Raw genomic sequence first — 15,876 nt, forward strand, 5'->3', positions numbered from 1 at the left:
ATGATTGCTTAAGCAACCTTGATCAAGTTTTGTAGAGATGCGAGCAAACTAATCTTGTCTTGAATTGGGAGAAGTGCCACTTTATGGTTAATGAAGGTATTCTCTTGGGGCATAAAATTTCTGAACAAGGTATTGAGGTGGATAAAGCTAAAGTAGGTGCAATTTAGAAAATGATGTGTCTTAAACATATCAAAGGTATTTGTAGTTTTCTCGGTCATGCTAGTTTATATAGGAAATTTATTAAATACTTCTCTAAAATTTCTAGCCCTCTTACAAATCTTTTACAGAAGGATGTTCCATTTGTGTTTGATAATGATTGTGTAGAAGCCCTTGAAACACTTAAGAAAGCCTTAATTTCTACATCTATTGTTCAACCACCTGATTTCAACTTGCCATTTGAAATTACGTGTGATGATAGTGATTATGTTGTTCGTGCTATTTTAGGGCAAAGAGTTGATAAGAAACTAAATGTTATTTCATTATGCTAGTAAGACTCTAGACAGTGCCCAAAGAAATTATGCTACTACTGAAAAGGAATTTTTCGCAGTTGTGTTTGCTTGTGATAAATTCAGATCTTACATTGTTTATTCTAAAGTTAATGTTCACATTGGTCATGCTGCTATTAAATATCTTATGGAAAAGAAAGATGCTAAAACTAGACTCATGAGGTGGGTTCTCTTGTTACAAGAATTTGATTTACATATTACTGATAAGAAAGGAGCTGAGAACCCCATGGTTGATAACTTGTCTTGGTTAGAAAATATTCTTGATGACCCACAACCTATTAATAATAGTTTTCCTGATGAGCAATTAGCTACAATAAATGTTTCTCATAACACTCCTTGGTATGCTGACTATGGTAAATATATACCACCTAGATTCACATACCAACAAAACAAAAAATTCTTCTATGATTTAAGACATTACTTTTGGGATGACCCACATCTTTATAAAGGAGTAGATGGTATTATTAGACGTTGTGTACCTGAGCATGAACAGAGACAAGTCCTACGGAAATGTGACTTCGAAGCTTATGGAGGGCATCATGCGGGAGACAGAGCTGCTCACAATGTATTGCAATCTGGTTTTTATTGGCCTACTCTGTTCAAGGATGCCCGTAAGTTTGTTTTATCTTGTGATGAATGTCAAAGAATTGGTAATATTGGTAAGCATCAGGAAATGCCTATGAATTATTCTCTTGTTGTTGAACCATTTGATGTTTGGGGTTTTGATTATATAGGACCTTTTCCTTCCTCTAATGGGTACACACATATTTTGGTTGCTGTTGATTATGTTACTAAGTGGGTAGAAGCTATTCCAACTAGGAATGCTGATCACAACACCTCTATTAAAATGCTTAAGGAAGTTATTTTCCCAAGGTTTGGAGTCCCAAGTTATTTAATGACTGATGGTGGTTCACACTTCATTCATGATGCTTCCCATAAAATGCTTCCTAAGCATGATGTTAACCATAGAATTGCATCACCCTATCATCCTCAGTCTAGTGGTCAAGTTGAACTTAGCAATAGAGAAATAAAATTAATTTTACAAAAAACTGTCAATAGGCCCTGAAAGAGATTGGTCTAAGAAATTAGATGATGCACTTCGGGCTTATAGAACAACATATAAAAATCCTATGGGTATGTCTCCTTATAAAATGGTTTATGGAAAAGCTTGTCATTTGCCTCTTGAGTTAGAACATAAAGCATATTGGGCAATTAAAGATCTCAACTATGATTTTAAACTTGCCGGTGAAAAGTGATTATTTGATATTAGCTCACTAGGTGAATGGAGAATCCAAGCCTATGAAAATGCCAAGTTATTTAAAGAAAAAATTAAGAGATGGCATGATAAAAGAATACAAAAGCATGAGTTCAGAGTGGGAGGATATGTTATTTTGTACAACCCTCATTTCAGATTCTTTGTAGGAAAGCTTCTCTCTAAATGGGAAGGACCTTACTTTATCGAAGAGGTTTATTGATCTGGAGCTACCAAAATAAATAATGCCGAAGGCACTAACCCGAAGGTTGTCAATGAGACCAGGCGGCAGCGATGGCTTCCCCTGGATGGCTCGGGTTGCTGGACTAGCATGAAGCAGCATTGGCGCGGTCTTACGGGGAGGCACCGACGTGTCGGTCTTGGCCTCCTGGTGGCGCGGGGCAGCATTGCCACGCCGGGCTAGGGCGGTGGTAGAAGGGCGGGTTGCGCACGATGTTGGAATCGGTGGCGTAAGGGGGAAGGATGAATTTCCACCGATCGAGGACAAACCCTAGCTTATTCTGCTGTAAAAAAATCTAACTTATTCACATGAAAATAAATCCAATGGCTCGCTTTTCTGAAAACATCGGTTACCCGGTTTTTTATAAAAAACACTTGGTTCGACCGTTTTTTGGTTGATTGGTGGACAGTCCATGGAGCTAAGCCAACTGTCCAAGTCATCGGATCTTGTATTTCCTAGTCCAACCGCCGATCCAAGTTCTTTAACCGACCATCGAGATCGTGAGTTTCCTTTTTCTGGTCCGACTGCAAGTACGGTCGTTTTATTAAAGCGTGGGTGTAGTTGGGATACCCTGCCCTTATTCTCCATCGCTGAAAGTGGAACTAATCCTTGGGTGGTTTTGGTAATTCATAACAACATATAGCTCATTGAACTAATATCTATTCAAGATTAATGTTTCAGAAAGTTCAGTGATTAGTATGGCATGGACTAGAGATGTGGACCCCTCAAAATGCTAAGGATACATATTGGCAAAAGCTCAAGACTCTACATTTTCATTTTAGTGATCCAAGATCACATTGCGTCCATAGGAAAAGCCAATACTATTAAAAGGGGATGAAGTGTTGCTTAATGGCTTGCTTGCTCAAAATGCTTAGTGATATGCTCCAAAAGACCTCAACCACTTTCTCATTTCCACATTTGTCCTAAACCTAAAGTGAAACTCGGCCCCACCGATTTGATCTATCCGGCGCCACCGAGTTCACTTGACATAGCCATAGCCAGAAACTCTACGGTTCCCTTCGTAATGTTTCGGTCTAACCGAGATGAGCGATCGGTCCCACCGAGTTTGCCTAACCAAGTCTCTATTTTCTTATTACTGAAATCGGTCTCATCCATTTCATGTGATCGGTCTCACCGAGATGAGGTTTTGCCCTGACCCTAGAGCATCGGTCCCACCGAGTTGATATTGTCGGTCCCACCGAAAAGCCTAACATTCACATTTTGAACTAGGATGGTCTCACCGAGTTTCACTATTCGGTCCCTCCGAGTTTGGTAAATGGTGTGTAACGGTTAGATTTTGTGTGGAGGCTATATATACCCCTCCAACCCCTTCTCCATTTGGGAGAGAGCCATCAGAACATGCCTACACTTGCACTACTAATCTTCTGAGAGAGAACCACCTACTCAATGTGTTGAGACCAAGACATTCCAATCCAACCACAAGAATCTTGATCTCTAACATTCCCCAAGTTGCTTTTCAGTCAAATCAAGTTTCCACCATATCCAAATCTGTGTGAGAGAGTTAGGTGTTGGGGAGACTATCATTTGAAGCACAAGAGCAAGAAGTTCATCATCAACACACCATCTATTACCTTTTGGAGAGTGGTGTCTCCTAGATTTGTTAGGTGTCACTTGGGAGCCTCCGTAAAGATCATGGAGTTGAAGCAAGGAGTTTGTAAGGGCAAGGAGATCGCCTACTTCGTGAAGATCTACCCAAGTGAGGCAAGTCCTTCGTGGGTGATGGCCATGGTGGTATAGACAAGGTTGCTTCTTCGTGGACCCTTCGTGGGTGGAGCCCTCCGTGGACTCGCGCAACCGTCATGCTTCATGGGTTGAAGTCTTCATCAACGTGGATGTACGATAGCACCACCTATAGGAACCACGACAGAAATCTCCGTGTCTACATTGCGTTTGCTCCCTCCAAACTCCTCCCCTTTTACCTTCATATGCAATGATTTACATTCCGCTGCTATACTCTTAAAATTGCATGTGTAGGTTGATTGCTTGACTTGTGTTAAGTTGCTAAAATCTGCCAAGACTTAAAATTGGGAAAAGGCTAGATTCTTATTTGGTCAAGTAGTCTAATCACCCCCCCTCTAGACATACTTTCGATCCTACAAGTGGTATCCGAGCTTTGGTCTCCATTTGCCTTGATTTCCATAGCTTTGGTGATCATAGCCTTGGTTTCACAACCTAGGAGAGTATGGCGTCTAGCGAGGGAAATTACCACCGTAGAGGTCCTTACTTTGATGCTACTAATTTTGCTAGTTGGATGCATAAGATGAAAAATGCATATTCTTGGACATAACCCCGCTGTTTGAGCTATTGTGTGTATTGGTTTGCAAGGTGTATTCTTGAATGGGAGAAAAGCAAATCGCGAAGCAACTGCGGAAGAGTTGAAAATGTTGCAGTACAATGCTCAGGCTTGCGATATCCTCTTCAATGGATTGTGCCCCGAAGAATTCAACAAAATCAGCCGTCTTGAGAATGCAAAGGAAATTTGTGATACTTTGATTCATATGCATGAAGGTACCGATTCCGTCAGGGAATCCAAGTTGGACGTGCTTCAAAGTCAGCTTGACAAGTTCAAAATAAAGGATGCTGGAGGTCTCGCTGAAATGTACTCTAGGCTTGCTCTCATCACAAATGAGATTGCCCGCTTAGAAGGTGAAGAGATGACTGACAGATTCATCATCAAGAAGATCCTAAGAGCCTTAGATGGAAAATGTGATATCGTGTGCCCATTGATCTAAATGATGCCCAACTACAAAGATCTCAAGCCAACGGAAGTCATTGGAAGATTGTTGCTCGTGACATGTCACTCAAGGATAAAGAAGAGCTTCACAACAAGTCTAGTAGTGCTTATAAAGCCTCATGTGATGCTCCTACCACATCAAGTGAAAAACAAGTCTTTAATGAGGAATTGAGCTTAATGGTGAATAATTTCAACAAATTCTACAAGAGTAGAAGCAAAGAGAGAAGCTCCAAGTCAAGATCCTACCATGACAAAATATCTTCTAGTCGTGAACGTAATTGCTACAATTGTGGAAGACCCGGACACTACTCCAATGAGTGTACGGCCCCATGCAATAGAAATCAAGACTCACCTACAAGAAGAAGTAGAAGAGAAGAATCACCTCCAAGAGAGAGAAGGAGTAGGGACGATCATTATGAACGAAGAACCTCTCGCAGAAGCAAGGATTCGGAAAGGAAGGACAAGTCATCAAGGAGCTACACAAAACAAAGACATCAAGCTCATGTTGGTGAATGGGTATTCGGTTCTGACTCCGGCCACCACTCTGAGAGAAGTTATCTCTCCGACTGCGAATATACTCAAGATGAAGGTGTTGTTGGTCTTGCACTTGTGTCAACCAACTCCTATGACATATTTGACTCACCAAACGAAGGAATTGGAAGATGCTTCATGGCTAAAGGCCCCAAGGTATCACACCCCAAGTATATTGATTTCAATAGTGATGAAGATGATCTTCTAGGTGATGATGAGTTACTTGTTGACAATGCTAGTGATGAAAACTATGATGAAAGTGCTATTCATCATGATAATCAAGATGAAACGAATGACAATGATAAGAAGGATATTAAGCGTCTAACTAAAGAACCATACACTCTTAAGTTAGCTCATGAAACTACTTTAGAATATCATCAAGAACTTCTAAAAACTCATGAGATGCTACGCTTCGAGAAGCTCAACCTAGAGCAAGAGCATGGGTTCTTAAAGGCTATCAATGATGATCTTCAAAAGAAAAGTTCTTCTTACATTACCAAGCATTTACTCTTGTCTACTTACATGCCACAAGTAAAATCTAGCAACAAGAGTAAGAAAGATTCTTCTTCTAGTACTAACAATAATCTTGTTAAATCCAATATTGTTCCTTCTAGTAGTTCTCTTGATTCCACTAATGATTCTCTTAGACAAGTTACACTTGAGCAAGAAAATAGCTTATGGAATTATAGAGAAAGGTGTTTACAAGAGCCTTGCTGGAAGTAAGCAATTTGAGGAAATTCTATGCAAGCAAGGAAGGCACCGGAAGAATCAAGGTGTTGGTTTTGAACGAAGGTTCAATGTCAATGGAGTTGAGTGGGAAGAAGATCAATACCCCAAGACGAAGTTTGTTCCACAAAAGAGAGGTATGATCCTACTTCCTTCAAGGGGACGCAAGCTCAAGATGATCTTCCACCACAAGACCACAAGATAAAAGGCAAGGACAAGCTTCAAGAGGAGATTGATGCATTTGAAGAAGCTCCAAAGGCCTTGGTTAAGTGGGTTCCCAAGTCTACCCGAAGTTCTACTTCATCAAGTACATCTACAACCCCAAGGATTCCCATCAAGATGACGTGGATCCCGAAGAAGAAGAACTAGAGAGCTCTTGAGGGTGAATCCGCCAACATACTGCACTCATATTCATATTAGCAAGGACAAGTGTAATCAACTTCCACATTGCACTAGTTCAAGGAGTCACAAACCCTCTTGTTAGTAAGTCAACGGGACAAGGTAACTTAATGCTTTCATGGACATCATCTTGCGTGTACTTCACTCTATGTCTATGAATATCCTTGTTTGTTCCTTGTGGGAGTAACACATGTAGGTATTGAAAGTGCAACTCACTCCAATGGATTGCTCCAAATGATATACATCGACATTGAGCATCCACATCTTCAACATCTACATGAAGTCAACATCGACAAAACCCAAGGTTAGTTCACCCCTCTAAAAGGGGATATCACATCTAGGGGGAGCTTTACTCTAAGAATTGAGATAAATCAACTCTAATGGTGTGAACATAACAATGCTTTATGTAAAAGTGGTAACCCCACTTGTGCTTAAACGATGAGTATGACCTATGATCAAATGTCCTCATTTGACTCCTAAGTCAAAATACTCATATGTAGATGACCTAGTCATCACTAATTGCTTGATAGATGCTAGAGTGTTTGCGCATGCTTTGCCACATATTTCATTTGCTATCTTATTGTGTGAGCATGTTGGTTGCATAATTTTGTTCATTCAAGGACATCCATTTGTTTCTTTGATTGTTTGGTCTTTTCTTTTGCAAAATGGATGGACAAGAATGCCTAAGTACTCCCTCTAGCTATCTATGCTTTTCTCATCTCAAACTCTATTTATGCTACATCACAAAGTTTGATCAACTCAGATTCGAACCCTTTGGGTGAGGAGCACTCGGAGCCACTGATTCGTCATAGACTTAAACTTCCAAAACCTCTTAATGTATTTTGGTCTGACCCATTCATTACATTCGGTCATACCGAGTTCATTGAGTTGATCTAGGTTTCAATCTCAGTGCAACCGATTTGAACAGTTCGGTCTCACCGAGTTGCAGTAATTCTCAACTCAGTCACACCGACAGGGTCTGGATATATATACCCACGGGTTGAAGTTTGGAAATTTCTCTGAAACCCTTCGCCCGCGCCTGTCCAGCTCTGCCGACTGGAGGTCTCTGGATCGTCTCCTCCATAACCAACGCCTGCTGCTGGACTCTGCTGCCGTCAATGGAATCTTCGATGCCGTTGTCGCCGTAGCGAGTTCCCTGCCAAGTTAGGGTATGAACTTGACCCCTTTGTGCAATCTTTACCTCTGATTCCTGCACTTAGGTCAATTCCATGAATCTTACCACGTTTGAGATACTTGTATCCAATCAAAAACTCCTTTAGATTAGTTTTGATTCAAAAACTTAGGGTTAGGTTTCCGCCAAACTCGTCTCGGACCGACGGAGTTGTAGAAATCGGTCTCACCGATTTGGCCCAGGCCATTGCACTTGTGATTTTTGGTCTGACCTAAACTTACAAATCGGTGTGACCGAGTTCAATTCTCAGTGAAACCCTAGCAATCTTGGAGTCACTGAACTGTGACTCGGCCTGACCAATTTCACTAGTTTAGACTCTAATGTTGCTTTGGTGTCACCGAGTTTAACAAATTAGTAGCTCCGAAATGACTTCTGTAGAAAACTAAAACTAAGTTTTTGACTCATTTGTTTTGAAAAATCTCTGCACTTTGTGATGCTCATCCACTCTGTCTCAACTATATATCAGAGGGTCAGCCTTTCAGCTTTCAGCCATGTCAGACAACAGTGACAGCCAAAACAGGTCTGAGGAACAGGTTCACTTGAGTGAGGGCACTAGTCCCTCTGACAGCTATGATGATGGGAGAAGAAGTACTCATAGCAACCTACCTGAGGCTGCAACCAGGCATAGGAAGAAGAGAACATCTAACTCAGAGGATGAAGATTTTATGGTTGATGAGGAAGTCACCTCAAAGACAAAGGTTGTCAAGAAAGAATTTGGCACAATAGCTTCAACCAAGCCAGGTATGAAGAAGAAGGCACCAGCCATAAGGATTCCAATGTCCAAAGCCAGAGCCTCTACACAAGAAACCATTGAGTTCGCTCTTGAACCAAAGGAGGCTGGTGAGGGCAAGAAGAGGAAGGAAAGGCTCAAGAAGATCATGGTCAGAGTAATTGGCAGACCATCTATGGTCATAGATTCAGATGAGGAGGAGCAACAGCAAGATGCACCTCCTGCCAAGACTCAGAAGTTTATGGGGGATGCCATCAAGTCAGGGGCTATTCCATCAAAGCCCAAGACTGCCCCCAAGGCTGCTGCTATTGCTCAAGCTTCTAAGCCTGCAGCACCCAAGAGATCAACTAGGAACATACAAGCTCCTGAGAAGAACAAGGCCCCAGTGCCTGAAGTGGAAGAAGAAGAAGCCCAACTGCTTAGAAAAATGAAGCCCAAGATCCCAGATCATGATGATACACATCATGTGGCTGAAAACATGAAGCTAAGGAAGGATGTAGGTCTCAGGCTATGAAGGCTGACAAACCCATATGCCACTAGGAGGAGGACTGTTGTGGACTACAGGTTCCATACAAAGGAGCAACATTATTTCTATGAGACTGCGCTCCTGGACAAGAAGCCCATAGTCAGTGATATGAGATGGGTTGACTGGACTTACATTGATAACAATGCAGATCAATTTTCAAGAGTTCATGACAGCTTCAGACTAACTAGAGTTGACACATTTGTTGGCCAGAAGCTCACCAAGTGGAATGATGAGATGGTGATGCAGTTCTACTCCACAACACATTTTACCCAGATGGTAAAATTGTTTGGATGACTGAGGGCACAAGGTAGCAGTCTACAGTTGTTGAGTGGGCCAAGCTTATCAATGCTCCTAAAGGTCAAGAGGATGACACAGATGTGTATGCCAAGCCTTGGAAAGGACACAACTCCATGGCACACATGTACAAGGAGATTCCTGATGCTGCCCTAGATACTCACAAGTTTGGCTCTGTGTACTATCTGTTGTATGGACTGCCCATAATCAACACTATCCTTAGGCACATAGTGTTGCCCAAGTCTGGAGATGACAAGATGATAAGAGGGCATTCCATCAATTTGCTGCACATGTTTGACATTCCAGAGAAGTTCAAAGTGATGACATTGAATGTAGAGACAATCAAGAGGACTGATGCTGATCAAAAGAGATCATGTGGATATGCTCCACACATTCAGATGCTCATCAACTCGAAGATAGGCAAAGGCACATATCTCTTGTACAAGGAGCACCTTCCCCTGCTGCCTAAATTTGAATACGATGAAGTTGTCATGGATGCTACACATCCTACTTCAGTAGAGGCTCAGGACAAGAAGGAGAAAGCTAAAGCAGAGAAGGCAGCTCAAACTTCACAAGTTCCAGATGCTTCAATTCATCACCTCAAGACCAAGCAAGATCAGCTTAGCTATCTGCTTGAGGCCACTATCAGAATTGAGAAAGTATTGACAACCCTGACTCAAAATCAAGAGAGTCTTCAGAGGATCATCGAGACAAAGTTTTATGATCTAAACTTGAAGGTCACAGAGATCAAGACTGCAGTTGAGCAACTCCAAGATGAAGCTGAAGAGAGAAGAGGAGAGCTACCACTAAAGCCTTTCATAGAGTGCCAAGGGCACAAAGGACTGCAGCTGTGCCAGCCAGTGACACAAGGGTTACTACATCAACACCAGCAGCTATAGCCTCTGTTGTTCCTCCAGTTGCTACTCCACCAGCTCCACAGACCTCTTCGGATGCATTCGTTGCAGGACTCCTCTCCACGCCACCTTCGCACTCCGGAGATCCCAGAGATCGTGCTTAGAGAGCCGCACAGCACTATGCATTTTCAAGCTTTTTGGTAACTTGTTGCCAAAGGGGGAGAAAGTGTATAGATCATAGGCTTCGAGAGAGAGTGTTTTGCTTCTTTTGCCTCTTTTGCTACTTTATTTGCTTGCTTGTTTGGGTGATACAATATTTGCTTGTGTGTGAGATACTTCTATGATCATGTGTTTGATCATATCATACTTTAATCTTTATGCTTGAAGGATGATATTCTATCTCTCGTGTATGATCATTCATATCTTATCTTGGTAGTGAGTGCATATTTCATATTCTATCATTTTGAGCGCTCCACCAAGATGTACGTGACATGGAAGAGTAACCCATGATCCTAACCGATTGTGCATTTGCATTCAAAAGCAAATTTTAAATACTGCACAAATTTAAGGGGAGCTCTTGCTTATCACATACTTCTCAAAGCGATGATGTACTTCATTTATATTATCATTTGTCGAAGCTTTGATCTATATGTTGTCATCAATTACCAAAAATTGGGAGATTGAAATTGCAACTAATCCCCAGGTGGTTTTGGTAATTCATAACAACATATAGCTCATTGAACTAATATTCGTTCATGATTAATGTTTCAGAAAGTTCAATGATTGGTATGGCATGGACAAGACATGTGGACCCCTCAAAATTCTAAGGACACATATTGGCAAGAGCTCAAGACTCTACATTTTCATTTTAGTGATCCAAAATCACATTGAGTCCATAGGAAAAGCCAATACTATTGAAAGGGCATTTGGTGTTGCTTAATGGCTTGCTTGCTCAAAATGCTTAGTGATATGCTCCAAAAGCCTTCAACCACTTTCTCATTTCCACATTTGTCCTAAACCTAGAGTCAAACTCGGCCCTACCGATTTGATCTATCCGGCGCCACCGAGTTCACTTAACATAGCCAGAAACCCTAATCAGTTAGGTCTCACCGACAGGGATGTTGGTCTCATGGAGATGGGATTGCAAACCCTCTGTTTCCCTTTGTAACGTTTTGGTCTAACCGAGATGAGCGATCAATCACATCGAGTTTGCCTGACCAAGTCTCTGTTTGCTTATTACTGAAATCGGTCCCACCGAGTTCATGTGGTCGGTCTCACCGACATGAGGTTTTGACCTAACCCTAGCGCATCGGTCCCACCGAGTTGATATTGTCGGTCCCATCGAAAAGCCTAACGTTCACATTTTGAACCAGGTTGGTCTCACCGAGTTTCACTATTCGGTCCCACCGAGTTTGGTAAATTGTGTGTAACAGTTACATTTTGTGTGGAGGCTATATATACCCCTCCACCCCCTTCTCCATTTGAGAGAGAGCCATTAGAACGTGCCTACACTTCCACTACTCATTTTCTGAGAGAGAATCACCTACTCATGTGTTGAGACCAAGACATTCCAATCCAACCACAAGAATCTTGATCTCTAGCCTTCCCCAAGTTGCTTTCCACTCAAATCATTTTTCCACCATACCCAAATCTGTGAGAGAGAGTTGAGTTTTGGGGAGACTGTCATTTGAAGCACAAGAGCAAGGAGTTCATCATCAAAACACCATCTATTACCTTTTGGAGAGTGGTGTCTCCTAGATTTGTTAGGTGTCACTTGGGAGCCTCCATCAACATTGTGGTTGAACCAAGGAGTTTGTAAGGGCAAGGAGATCGCCTACTTCATGAAGATCTACCCAAGTGAGGCAAGTCCTTCGTGGGCGATGGCCATGGTGGGATAGACAAGGTTGCTTCTTCATGGACCCTTCATGGGTGGATCCCTCCGTGGACTCGCCCCTCGTGGGTTGAAGTCTCCATTAACGTGGATGTACGATAGCACCACCTATCGGAACCACACCAAAAATCTCCATCTCTTCATTGTGTTTTCTCCCTCCAAACTCCTCCCCTTTACCTTCATATGCAATGATTTACATTCCACTGCTATACTCTTAGAATTGCATGTGTAGGTTGATTGCTTGACTTGTGTTAAGTTGCTAAAATCTGCCAAGACTTAAAATTGGGAAAAGGCTAGCTTTTTATTTGGTCAACTAGTCTATTCACCCCCCTCTAGACATACTTTCGATCCTACAATCGCCATGGAGGTGGAATGGAAGGAGGAGACTAGATTGAGATGCTAACCTCTTGGATATTTCATTACAACACCGTCGATGGTCGGTCGCACCTGACGATCTTGCCATCGCCACTTTGTAGCACCACCGCATGCGGTCTCAACACCAATCAAAAGTCACCTGCCACCATGGTCACAACATGCTCCCAGGTCAGTCACCGCTTCTATCATCTCCGGTTCTAGCTTTCTCCCACACTGGTCATAACTTCCATGGGTAGTTGTGTGGGTGACACAACCTTGGTCGAGGCGACCGATCAGAAGCGAGATTGGCCAGTCCAATTACAATGTTTTTCTTTAACCAGCCATTGAGGTCGCAGGTTTCCTTTTTCTGGTCCAACTGCAAGTATGGTCGGTTTTCTAAACTGTGGGTGCAGCTGGCATCCCCTCCCCTTATTCTCTATCACCACGGAGGTGGAAGGAAGGAGGAGACTAGATTGATATATGCCAGCCTCTCAGATCTGTCACTACAACACCAATGGTGGTTGGTTGCACCTGACGCATATCATCATCGCCACTTTGTAGCACCACCGCAGGCGGTTTCACCACCAATCAAAAGTCGCCAGCCATGCGAGTCATAACAAGTTCCTAGGTCGGTCGCAACTTTCATCATTCTCGGTTGTAGCTTTCTCCCACACTGGCCGTGGCTTTCCATGGGCAGTCGTGTGGGAATGACGCGATCTTGGTCGAGGCGACCGATCAGGAGCGAGATCGGTTGGTCGAATTACAATGTTTCTCTGTAACCAACCATCGAGGACGCATGTTTCCTTTTGCTGGTATGGCTAAAAATACGGTCGGTTTTTTGAGCCGCGGGTGTAGGCCCTCCCCTTATTCTCTGTTACCATGGAGGTGAAAGGAAGGAGGAGACTAGATTGATGTGCCAGCCTCTCGGATATGTCGTTACAACACCATCCACGGTCGGTCCCAGTTAACGCATATCGTCATCGCCACTTTGTAGTACCACCATATGCGCTCTCATCATAGATGAAAAGTCACCGGCCTTACTGGTCACAACATATTCCCGACACGATCGCAACTTCTAGCATTGTCGGTTACAATTTTCTCCTAGGATAGTCATAGCTTTCATGGGAAGTCGTGCAGGAATGGCGCGACCTTGCTCAACACAACCAATCAGGAGCGAGATATGTCAACCGATCGCCACTGTTCATGACAACATCATCGCGTCCATCGTCCCAACATCGGGGATCTCCTCATCAGAACATTCTCCAAGGTCCGTCGCAGCGTCAAGCTCGATTCTTTTTTTATATCAGTTACTCCCTTTGTCCCATAATATAAGATCATTTTTATGTGAAAAACGCTCTTATATTATGGTACGAAGGGAGTAGTTAGTTCAGGAAAACTTTGTTATAGGTTATTTAGCACATGCTACGTAAATCAATGTTATAAAGTCATTACAATTTAGATATATCTAATTTCTCTTTCAATCAATACTAAATAAAATATTAAATATACTCTATTTTTTCATGCCAAATATGCTTTTTGGAAAATTTACATGCCAAACAAATAAATATATGTAACAATATCTTCAAAAACAATTTCCGCCTGGTTCTCCTTGGATAAAAAAATAGTAGATCCAATTTTCCCTCCAGTTCTTTTTCTAGACGCGAAAGCTCTAATTTTCACACTTAATTTTCACTCCAATTAACTAAAAAACTCTAAATAAATTGGGCCTCAAAACCATCTACATCCAGCCCAGCCGCCGCCCCCCTCGCTATCTCGCCGCACTCCAACTCTCCAACACCTAGCACGCCGCCCCTTCATCACCAAGCATGGTCGCCGCCTACAACCCCCACCTCAACCCCTGCCTTGGCGCCGCTTCCTCGACCTGTTGCAGCGTCGCTTCCTTGACCTACCTCGGCGCCATTTGGATCGTTGCGGCGACAGCTTCATCGGTCTTCATCTCTGGCACCTACATCCTCAAAGAGTATGATCTCTTGGCCAGTATGGATCTAAACGCCCACCCCTTCTCTAATCTAACTACTACAAACACCACTATACGGATGCAGGTGCGGAGATGAAGGGGCGGTCAGGGGACAGACCCCTACCAATCGCTCGCCTCCCTGAACGATTCTGAGCAGACAGTGTGTATTGTATATGCCTAATGGCCGCAGCTAATTGCATAATTAGCCCATACATAGACAAGTAATTAAACCTTCCCTTATGTAGAAAAGCCCATAAACCATGTACGGTTGTGACTGACTATAATTTTTTGTTGGGCCCGTGCCTAATCCATCAATACGATCGATCCATTGATATGTAGGTGCATGTTCTACACTTCTGCTAGGGCGTTCTAGGTGAAAAATGTTTAAATTTGATCAAACTTATAGAGAAATATGGCAAGATCTACAAAATAAACTATACATAGTATGAATATTTTCTAAAGATTCTAATAAAACTAATCTAGTGTTCCAAATAGTGATATATTTTTTACAAACTCAAACATGAGAAGTTTGACTTAGGATAAACCTTGGCTGCTGCTTCTTGACTTATTGGGATGGCACATGAGGCAGCATGTTGCTGCTCTACTATCACATAGTGCTTAACAGAATCTTACCCGTCGCTCGAATACTGCTCAGTTTGCATAATCTGTATAGTTTTCAACTTAAACCTGTCATGAATCCATATGTCGACAACATTATATCTGAGTGTGGGTCTGGGTGGACCCATAGTCTTGTACCTCCTCTCTCTATTTTGAGTTATGATAAGCTGATAGTGCATTGACATGGTACTGTGTATGAGGGAGTCCGGGACTAGGGGGTGTCGGGATAGCCGAACTATCATCATCGGCCGAACTCCAAGACTATGAAGATACAAGATTGAAGACTTCGTCCCGTGTCCGGATGGGACTTTCCTTGGCGTAGAAGGCAAACTTGGCGATACGAATATGTAGATCTCCTACCATTGTAACCGACTCTATGTAACCCTAGCCCTCTCCGGTGTCTATATAAACCGGATGGTTTTAGTCCGTACAAAAAACAACAATCATACCATAGGTTAGCTTTTAGGGTTTAGCCTCCTTGATCTCGTGGTAGATCTACTCTTGTAATACTCACATCATCAATATCAATCAAGCAGGACGTAGGGTTTTACCTCCATCAAGAGGGCCCGAACCTGGGTAAAACATCGTGTCCCTTGTCTCCTGTTACCATCCGCCTAGACGCACAGTTTGGGACCCCCTATCCGAGATCCGCCGGTTTTGACACCGACATTGGTGCTTTCATCGAGAGTTCCTCTATGTCATCACCGATAGGCTCGATGGCTCCTTCGATCATCAACAACGACGCGGTCCAGGGTGAGACTTTTCTCCCCGGACAGATCTTCGTATTCGGCGGCTTTGCACTGCGGGCCAATTCGGTTGGCATCTGGAGCAGATCGAAAGCTACGCCCCTGGCCGTCAGGTCAGATTTGGAAGTCTTCATGGCTGACATCCGTGGAGACTTGATCTTCAACGGATTCGAGCCACAGCTGATCGCGCCGCACTGTCACGATGGGCATGATTTAGCTCTACTGCCGGACAGTGCCCTGGAGGCCGCACACGAAACCGCTCCGACCCTCGATTCAGAGCCGG

Source organism: Triticum aestivum, chromosome 6B, assembly GCF_018294505.1.
Source record: "Triticum aestivum cultivar Chinese Spring chromosome 6B, IWGSC CS RefSeq v2.1, whole genome shotgun sequence".
Classification (NCBI taxonomy): Eukaryota; Viridiplantae; Streptophyta; class Magnoliopsida; order Poales; family Poaceae; genus Triticum; species Triticum aestivum.